At 44.1% G+C, this 10,989-nt stretch overlaps 1 pseudogene; it reads left to right on the forward strand.

The window, feature by feature from the left end:
- The first annotated feature begins 837 nt into the window (after positions 1-837).
- On the forward strand, positions 838-2,731 carry LOC120878655 (annotated as a pseudogene).
- Positions 2,732-10,989: the final 8,258 nt, after the last annotated feature.

Below are 10,989 nucleotides of genomic sequence, written 5' to 3' on the forward strand. Positions count from 1 at the left end.
GGAGAGAAAATAAACAAAATAAGAATTCAAGGTAAGAATCTAGAAAAAGAACAACTAAATATCCTTAATGAAATCAGGAAGAAAGAATTCATAAAAAATAAAAACCAACTTCACAGGTTGAAAAACTAAAAATAATTGAATTGATGTATAAATCCGAGAACTGCTTCTTTGAAAAGATCATTAGAATAGACAAGTATATAAGGAACCAGCAATTAAAGCCATTTCTCTGGTTTTCATTAGTTTTAGAGTTTGTTTTGTTATAATATGTGACAATTTGTTACATATACAACAGATTTCTCCGTTGTACAAAATGCTTACCTTCAAAGTGCAGGATTTCTCCTGCTATATTACAGCCACAAAAGGGAGCCAGCTTTGTTTAAAATTCTGTATCAGTCTGGGACGCATCAGGAGAGAAAAATCGAACAGTAATTTGAATAGGGAAAGCTTAACATAAAGAATTATTATCAATACCAAGGGAGTGGAGTGATACTCCACTAGGGATTTGCTAGGAAGAAGTTAAGAGAACTCTGAAGAATGTAGGAATGGTAAATACAATATATAACAGCAGACATAAGTTTATTTAATACTGCATCTAATAGGGCTTCTCAGGTCGTGATAGTGGTAAAAAACCCGCCAGCCGGCAGTAGTGCGCCACGGTCCCCGGTTCCGTCCGCTCAGCCGCTGGTGGTGGCGGCGACTTCCCCTCAGGAAGTCCGGTCTCCGCCTCCTCCTCCTCTTACCCCGCCTGTTCGGCAGCGGCGGAGGCTGCGGTGCGGCAGCGGTTGTCCCTGCCTCTCCGCCACCTCCACCACGGCCTATCCCCGGGCCTATCGCAGGGCGGGCGGCGCTGGCGGGGAGGGGGACAGTAGTTGTAGACGCTGCCCCTGCCTCAGAGAAGATACCACGTTGAGTGAGCAAAGACTGAACATTTTACAGATACCTTTTGTAAAAGGCTTATAAGAACTAGTGCCATAATTTGAATCATAATGGATTTCACATTATGAGCTCCTCCGTTGTTGCACAGTCTCGCTATTTGGTGAAAGTTCACGCTAAAAAACGGAAGCAATTAATGAGAGAATATGATCAGATTTCTCCACCACGGTCTCAATCTGATAAGGAGAATCCCTTGTCAAGCTAATGAAGCATTCAAAGAAGACATATGACTCTTTTGAAAATGAACTTGAAGATTATATCAAAGTACAGAAAGCCGGAGGCTTAGAGCCAAAGACTTGTTTCAGGAAGATGAGAGAGGATTATTTGGAAACCTATGGATACAGAGAGAAGGCAATGGCACCCCACTCCAGTACTCTTGCCTGGAAAATCCCATGGACAGAGGAGCCTGGTGGGCTGCAGTCCATGGGGTCGCTAAGAGTTGGATACGACTGAGCGACTTCACTTTCACTTTTCACTTTCATGCATTGGAGAAGGAAATGGCAACCCACTCCAGTGTTCTTGCCTGGAGAATCCCAGGGACGGGGGAGCCTGGTGGGCTGCCATCTATGGGGTCGCACAGAGTCCAACATGACTGAAGTGACTTAGCAGTATGGATACAAAGAAGAGGTCGACTCTAGACCCAGGTGTAGAATGTTTGAGCAAAGACTCCCACATGGAACCGTCCAAACCTACCCAAGATCATGCAGTATTTCACGAAGAGTGGAAAAGCAGTTGACTCAGCGGCTACCAGCTCATGACAGCAGGCTGGGACTAGACTCCCTGAGCTACTCTCAGCTCACCAGCGACTGTTTCTCAGGAAAACCTGTACCCCCGAACCTTAGTCAGCGCGAGTCTAACTGTAGCTCATACAGTGTAGAATCTAGAGTTTACAGGCACCTCTCCTCAGAAAATAGTACCAGTGCCCATCAGGCTAGTTATAAACACATACATCAGAAGAGGAAAAGGCACACAGAAGAAGGCAGAGAAAAGCCAGGGGAGGAGCAGCCCAAGCATAAGAGGGAAAAAGCTTGTGAGGAAATAGATTTAGACAAATACAAGAGCATCCAAACAAGCAAAACGGAGGCAGAAACAGTCAGAGTCAGTACAGAAAAGCTTAGGAACCGGAAGGAGAAAAAAGGCCGAGATGTAGCCTCTAAGAAAGAGGAACGCAAGAAAGGACAGAGGAGGAAATGCTTTGGGACCAGTCTATCCCTGGATTTTGAAGCTCTTGCATTGGTTCCCCCAGGGTTAAACTAATAGTTGAGAAGCTTGGTTTTATAGTATTCATGTTCAAATCCCTCTTCTCACATGAGCAGGTACAAAGGCTAAGAGAACAGGAAACAGAGTACGCTTGCTATCCAACATGGAAATATTTTTCCTCATTCTCTAAAATCATTACTACACTTTTCTTATCCATAATGTAATTTCCCTTAACAGGAGTGGCTCTGCTTTTATTCATCTGGTTGCTGTGATGGTGGAAGTATTTTTCCCTTGGGAGGTCATTTATATTTAAGTAGGATTAATAGGCTTAACAGAATCTATTTCTTGATTGGGTTTTAGTTTGTGGTGGGTATTTTTATATTCATTAGTTTTCTCTGTGAAGCAATTTAGATAGATATTTTTCCTGTTAGATCTAACTTGCAGTATATTTTCCAGATTGAAAAGTGGAAAATGACATACATTATAATAAGCTTAAGTCACATACAGTTTTTAAAAAGTCGATACAAAATCAGTTTATATTCTGGAAATGTTTATAATATAATAAAGTTCTAATTTCTAAAAAAAAAAAAAAAAAAAAGAACCCGCCAGCCAATGCAGGAGACATGAGATGATGTGGGTTCCATCCCTGGGTCTGGAAGACCCCCTGGAGGAGGAAATGGCAACGCATTCCAGTGTTCTTGCCTGGAGAATCCCATGGACAGAGGAGCCTGGCGGGCTAATAGGATCTAATAAACACCCCTCACCCCATGAACTGAGATGCAGACCTTGTTGGAAAAGGCTCAGCCATTGCTACTGAAAGGCAGACATGTTGCTGTGGTTCACGCCTTGGAGGTCGCTGGACGCCTGCCCTCTGGAGCTGATTGGAAATCAGCCCTATAGCGTGCTGGGGAAGGTTGTTCACAGAGGTGTCTCATTGCAGGCACTCTGCTACAAGACCACCCGAGGGAGTTGCTAGGAGGAGCTGCCGGCTACCGAGTGTTGCTGGCTGCTGTGTAGGGGTAGGTGGGCACTGAGGAAGCCAAGGAACTGGTCCGCCCAAATGGCTTCAGAATTAGAAAATGAAGCTGTTTCTTCGGGCAATGCCTCTCCAGCGCCCTCTGCTGACAAAACTTCAGTGCCTGCGGCAACTTATTTAAAGGGCTCAGATTCCTTTTCATTAAAGCACTCAAGTAGGGTGAGTTTGGGGCTGAGGGGAAATTAGGGGAGGGGAAAAATAGAATACAGACGTTTAATGCTATAAATTCAGGTTTTAAAAATTATTCATTTATTTTATTATTTATTTGTTTGCTGGTCTGGGTCTTCACTGCTGCTTGGGTTTTCCTCTAGCTGCGGCGGGCAGTGGCTCCTCTCCAGCTGCAGGACTCTGGCTTCTCGTTGCGGGGGCTTCTGTTGCTGAGCACGGGCTCTAGAGCTTCAGTAGCTGCCACTGCCGGGTCTAGAGCACAGCCTCAGCAGTGCACGGGCTTAGTTTTCCCGTGGCTTGTGGAATCGTCCTGGACCAGGGATTAAACCCGTGTCTCCTGCATTGGCAGGTGGATTCTCCACCACTGAATCACCAAGGAAGCCGTTTTGTTTTTACTTTTAATCTTACTTATTTTTTAATTTTTAAAATATTTATTTATTTGGCTGCACTTAGTTGAGACACCCGGGATCTTTGATCTTCATTGCAGCATGTGGGATCTAGTTCTCTGACCAGGGACTGAACCCAGGCCACCTGCATTGGGATCACAGAGTCCCAGCCACTGGGCCACCAGGGAAGTCCCTTAGTTTTCTTTTTAAATTGCACATGTGGGGAAGAACTAGTCATGACAAGAACAAGGAAGTTGCTGAGAGGTAGCTCTGCTTGCCAACGAGCAGTTTGGGGTTAGACTGTCACTGGTTGGACTGGAGAGTCCGAGAGTGAGGCTGTCTGCGTCTGTCCTCCTCCAAGTCTGCATACCTGTTGGAGGAAGTAGGAAGGAGGGCCTGCTAGCTTAGCAGGGTATTCACACATCTCTACAAACTTGGTCCCAGAGGGTTTTCCTTCTGGTTGGGAGGCTGGTAGTTCTTGATTCCTTCCCCAGGATGTACCTTCTTCAACTCCGTAAGTCTCCATAAGTCCTTTAAAATCTCCGTAACCACCTTGAAACATTAAATGCCACCATTTCCATGAAATTTCTAATGGAAATTAATTACTCTGATTTCCTCTAACTTTTAAAATTTGCTTCCTTTGAGAATCACTATAACTTTGAACCCTACTTTAATTGCTGTTTATAGACCACGAGCGGCTTCCCCAGTGGCTAAGATGGTAAAGAATCCTGCAATACGAGGGATCTGAGTTCGACCCCTGGGTCGGGAAGATCCCCTGGAGGAGGGCATGGCAACCCACTCCAGTATGCTTGCCTGGAGAATCCCCGTGGACAGAGGAGCCTGGCAACAGTCCACATGGTCACAAAGAGTCAGACACGACTGAGCGACTAAGCGCAACACAGACCACATAGACTATGAGCAGGGCTTCCCGGGTGGTTCAATGGTAAACAATCTGCCTGCCAGTGCAGGAGACTCGGGTTCAATCCCTGATCCAGGAGGACCCCCTTGAGAAGGAGATGGTAACTGGCTCCAGTATTCTTGCCTGGGAAATCCCATAGACAGAAGAGCCTGGTGGGCTATAGTCCGTGGGGTCACAAAGAGTCGGCCACGACTTAGTGATTCAACAACAGATGATGAGCACATTCATTTTGGTGTCTACCTGCTAAGTGACTTGTTAAATACTTCTGTGACTCAATGAAGGAATGAGTTACACTGGTTCCTGTCATGTCTTCCCTTCCATCATCCTCTGCACCGCCCCCTTGCCCTTTCTTCCTTCCACCTCTCAGCCAGAAAGGCTCCTGCCCTATCCTGGCTACTGGCTGTAGCCAAGCTGCCCAACTAGACAGAAATGCCACTTTCACTGTTATGCCCACAGAGTTCCGTTTTCTTAAGCCGTGTCCCCAGCTGCCTGGGATGGAGCGACACACATAGCTGTCAGAAGCAGAAACAGAAGAAAGGGCTTTAAGTCACTGACTTGCACAGAATGCCATGCGGGATGCCCAGTAACGTGCGGACGCACACAGCTGTGAGGGGCGCTGACACAACTCTGCAGAGCTCGCAGTGCACGGGGGGCCTATCCACGCCAGGAGCAGCTCCTTGGGGCCAGGCCACATTGTGGGGTGCTTTGTGACAGAGCGACAGGCTCCAAGCTGGCAGACCTGGGTGGATGTTTAGACTCCCATCACTCACCAATTGTGAGTCTTGGGGGTTTCTGGAAGAATCAAGGGAGCCAGTGGAGGAGGGTAAACAGAGGCTGACTCTCTGCTCAGCACAGCAGATTGTAACAACAGAACCGGGCATGATAGGGGGTCTCCAGGCTGTCAGCTGGGAGGTCTGGGCTTGTCCCACCTCCTGGCCCCCATCCCACATTGCTAGATCCTGTTACACTGTGTGTGTGTTGTTTAGTCCCTAAGTTGTGTCTGACTCTTTGTGACCCCATGGACTGTAGCCCACCAGGCTTCCCTGTCCGTGGGATTCTCCAGGCAAGAATACTGGAACATGTTGCCATTTCCTCCTCCAGTGGATCTTCCCGACCCAGGGATCGAACTCCCATCTCTTGCATTGGCAGGAAGATTTTTGTTTTTACCACTGAGGCACCAGGGAAGCCTGTTACACTGCATACACTTTGTAAATATACATGCTTGAAGTGAAATGAATAATTTGTGGGGCAATTTGGAAAAGGATGAAATCAGAGAAAACGCTTACTTTTTAGTTAGTATCATTTTTTGTTTCTGTGTTTTGCTTTTAAATTCTTCTTGAGTTGTCCAGACCAGAGAGAGCCCAAGAGAGCTTCCCTCTCCTGGAGAAATGAGTGGCACGAGGATGTCAGTCTGAGGGTGGAGGCAGGGGTGTTTCTTTGGAAAAAGCAAATAAATAGTTCAGATCAGGATGGGAAAAAATGGCCCGAATCCGGGAACGAAAATAAGGGATTGGGAATTCCCTGGCGGTCCAGTGGTTAGGACTCTGCCCTTTCACTGCTGAGAGGGGATTGAAGAGCTAACGCTGATAAAAATCTGTGATCTATAGAGATGCTCCCAGAGGCGATAAATGACTACAGTATCTCCTCTCTCTTCTGGGTTCCACGTCAGACAGTTGGCTTAGGGTTTGGGGCCCCCCAGTGGGGAAGCTTTGTGCTTTCTCTGCACAAGGCTCGTGTGTGTGCTTTTCTGAGTATAAAAGCAGTTCATCGCCATTACAAAGTATTTACGAAGGATGGAAATGAATTGAAGGAAAAAAGTAACATAATCTTACCTGCTCTTTTAAAATATCTATCACATTAGAAAAAATAGAAAAGTTTCGTAGCAACATTGGTAGTGAAAGAACCAGAGAATACCTCCATTCCAGCTTATTCTTTTTGTGTGTGAATGACTCCACACATCCCTTGTAAACTAGTTTCCTTATTCAGCTTATTCCTTATTCAGTTCACATCCAAGCTGGTAGCACTCCATTTTATCCCAGATACTGTCATGGCAGCTTCTTGTTATTTTAGGATAAAAATTTCAGACCTCCACTATTTGAAGATATAACCAAGATGCTTGTTTGCCATTTTCTTCATTTAGCCCTCTTTTCATCTGATATGTGAAATATAGCTGTTTTATTCATCTGAAAAAAAACTTTACTACTATCCAAATAACTGATTAGCACTGATTCATAAATGAATGGCTTCCCAGGTGGCTCAGAGGTAAAGAATCTGCCTGCTGATGCAGGAGACGCAGGAGATGTGGGTTCAATCCCTGGTCGGGAAGATCCCCTGGAGGAGAAAATGGCAACCCACTCCAGTATTCTTGCCTGGAGAATCCCATGGACAGAAGAGCTTGGCAGGCTACAGTCCCTGAGGTTGCAAAGAGTCAGACAGGCCTGAAGCAACTGAGCACGCACACTACCTTAAATTGGTTAAGGTATTCTTGTACTCTTTATAGTAGAACAAATGATAGTATATGCTTTCCACAAATAAAATTTGGCAATATGTATTGGGAACCTTTCATTCCATTTGGAGAAGGTTTCCTAAGGCAAATAATCTGAAACATAGAAATCCATAAGCACACAACTATTTTGTGCTATTTATGTTATCGAAAATTTGGAAATTACTTAAGTCAATGGGATATTACATGGGATATTAACATTAGTAAACTCAGTTTTCACTAATATAAGAACAAGCTTAATCAAAATAAGAAAAAAAAAGTAGACTGCAGAAGTTTAATGAACTATAAACTCAGTTTTGTTTTTAAGTTGCATATGTGAATTAGAGGCAAATACGTCCAAAAAGTGATGACTCAAAGTCTATTAGAAGTAACACCCCCTTACCTTTTAAGTTATTACCCCCCCTTTTTTTTCTGGGCCTCGTGGCTGTGGGATCCTACCTCCCCAACCAGGGATAGAACCCAAGGCCCTAGGTGGTGAAAGCATGGAGTTCTAACTACTTGACCACCAGAGAATTCCCATAACACCCCACACTTTTAATTCCTCTTCTTTCACAAACATTTTACTATAGATGTTTGGAGAGAACAGAATACCTAGCAGGAAGAAAAAAAATCATCCCTTTTCTCTCTCTGCAGAGAAACTACTGTTCTTATTCAGGGCTATTTCATATTTATGTATTTAAATTAAATCTCATTGGTTTCGAGCTATTTGAAAACTTTTTTTTGCATCTGTTTCTTCTTGTGGATAAAATTTAGATAATTTTAGCAAAAATTTGAAAATCCCATTAAAATATGAATTGAAATTAAGCCTGTAAATTAGCTGTGAAAATCCAGCATTCTTGGGGTCATCTACTTAAATCTTCATTTTTGTTACTCTTTTGTAGATTGTTTATGCAATTATCCTTAGGAACTTTATAATTTAATAAAACTGATATTGTGAATGGGAATGTTATTTGCAATTATTCACCTCACTTCTTTGTCGTGTTGATGATAGTGATCATTTTGAGCTGTCATGAATTCTCATCTGTTTCTGTTGGTTCTGTGGGATTTTCTCAAATGATCTGCATGATGGTAAAGTCATGCCCTCCTTTTCATGAACTGTGCAGTCCCACGGTCCTCACTTCTGATCTGTCACTTGGTGAAACTGCATGAGAGGTTTTGGGGTGACCAATCACGCCCCGATGATTCAGGCAGCACCCCCGTTTGTGCTAAGTGATCCTGCTCTTTAACCACCACTCTTAGAGACCTGATCTAAGGTAGTTCCATCATATTGAATATTTTTCTCCCTGGGACAAGGAATTCAGGATCTGGGACACTGAAGCTGAAGCACCATAATTGCAGGTCTAGAGAGAAAGTCACTGGCTTCTTGCTAGGGTAGCCCCAGTAGCACTGGCTTCTCCTCGGCTTCTTTTTTGCTTGTTTTGTTTTGTTGGTAGAAGGAAAGTTGCTTAAAAAATTTTCCTTTTATTGCAGTATAGTTGATGTTGTGTAAGTTTCAGGTGTACAGCAAAGTGTCTGTTATACATATACATGTATCCACTCTTTTTTAGATTCTTTTCTCGTATAGGTCATTACAGAGTATTGGGTAGAATTCCCTGTGTTATGCAGCAGTCCTTATTATCTATTATCTCCTCAACGTCTATATCCTTTTATGAAAACTCTTTGCTCTTTCTCTTCTCTGTGTGTGTCTCTCTTATGTTAAGCTGGAATCAATTCCAACAGGTTGCCACCAGAAGAAGCTCTAATGTTAAAGTCACCTGAAATGTCGTGGGTTTTCATGTAGTGTAAACATCTCACTTTCAGTATTCCTTTCCCGCAGAGCCCAGAAGTCTGAGGCACTGTTCCAGCCCCGTCACTGAGGACGTGCACAGCCCCAGGCTCCATGCTGCTCTCTTAGCGTAGCCCCCACCCTATGTTCAACCAGAGCCCCACCCGCCCAGATACTTTGCCTTCCCCAAACTTCAGTTTGTCCCAGTGCCCGTCCAGGGCAGTGTAAATTTCCTCTGGTGGTCTTTGATCTTTTAAACGTCCATTTGACTCAGGCAAGGATCTACAGGCTTTATCCACAGGTGACACATGTGGGGCTGAAACCATTCAACATCCTCACACTTACGGTGATTCTGTTACCCTTCACACTATGGTCCTTTTTTTTTTTTTTAATTGGAGTGTAAGTGCTTTACAGTGCTGTGTTAGTCTCTGCTGCAGAACGACATGAATCAGCTGTATGTATACACTTGCCTCCCTCCCGCTCCCCCATCCCATCCCCCAGGGTCATCAGGGAGCGCTAAGCTGAGCTCTCTGTGTTATGCAGCTGCTTCTCACTTGCTATTTATTTTATGAGATACTGTTTATGTCAACGTCACTCTCCCAGTTCGTCCTATTCTCTGCTCCTCCTCTTCCCTGTGTCCACGAGTCTGCCCTCTACGTTTGCATCCCCACTCCTGTCTTGCAAATAGGCTCTTCAGAGCAACTAAGCCCATATACATCTTTCTGGATTCCATATATATGTATTATATATGATATTTGTTTTTCTCTTTCTGAATTACTTTGCTCTGTATGATAGACTCTGGGTTCATCCACATCACTACAGATGACCCAATTTCACTCCTTTTTATGGCTGAGTAATATTCCATTGTATGTATGTACCACATTTTCTTTATCCATTCATCTGTCAGTGGACATTTAGGTTGCTTCCATGTCCTGGCTATTGTAAATAGTGCTGCAATGAACATTGGGGTATATGTGTCTTTAAAACAAAAAGTATATATGTATATACTTGGCTGTGTGGGGTCTTAGTCGTGGCCCATGAGCTCCAGAGCACATGGGCTCAGTAGTTGCAGTGTCTGGGCTTAACTGCTCCATGGCATGTAGGATCTTAATTCTCTAACCAGGAATCAAACCCACATCCCCTGCATTGCAAGGATTCTTAAACACTGAACCACCAGGGAAGTCCCTGTCTTTTTGAATTATGTTTTTCTCAAGGTGTATACCCAGTAGTCGGAGAAGGCAATGGCACCCCCCTCCAGTACTCTTGCCTGGAAAATCCCATGGATGGAGGAGCCTGGTAGGCTGCCGTCTATGGGGTCGCACAGAGTCGGACACGACTGAAGCGACTTAGCAGCAGCAGCAGCATACCCAATAGTGGGGTTACTGGGTCATATGGTAGATTCATTTTTCATTTTTTAAGGAACCTTCATACTGTTCTCTGTACTTTATTCCCACCAACAGTACAAGAGCATTCTCTTTCCTCCATATCATCTCCAGCATGTATTATTTGTAGATTTTTTTGATATTGGCCATTCTGACCTGTGTGAGGTGATACCACATTAATTTTTATTGAACCATCATTGATTTTGTGCTTCCCAGGTGACTCAGTGGTAAAAAAATTCACCTCCCACTACTAGAGAAACAAGAAACGTGGGTTCAGTCCCTGAATGGGGAAGATCCCCTGGAGTAGGAAATGGCAACGTGCTCCAGTATTCTTGCTTGAGAAATTCCATGGACAGAGGAGCCTGGAGGGGCAAGTATACTGAGCACAGCATGTAGTTGATTTACAATGTTGTATTAGTTTCAAATGTAAGGCAAAATGACTCATATATATATATATGTATGTATATTCTTTTCAGATCCTTCTCCATCTAGATTATCATGAGATATTGAGTAGAGTTCCCTGTGCTATACAGTAGGTCCTGTTGGTTATGCTCTGCTCCTTGAAAGACTGCTTTCATGAACTCCAAACTCAACAAGGGTCCCGAGTTTCTAAGTTCTCTCCTCTAAGGCGTTCTATTCTCTCCATCCAGCCAAATCAGTAATTTCATCTAAGCCCTAGCGGATCCCATACACCTGT

This window comes from Oryx dammah, unplaced genomic scaffold (genome assembly GCF_014754425.2).
Source record: "Oryx dammah isolate SB20612 unplaced genomic scaffold, SCBI_Odam_1.1 HiC_scaffold_19, whole genome shotgun sequence".
NCBI lineage: Eukaryota > Metazoa > Chordata > Mammalia > Artiodactyla > Bovidae > Oryx > Oryx dammah.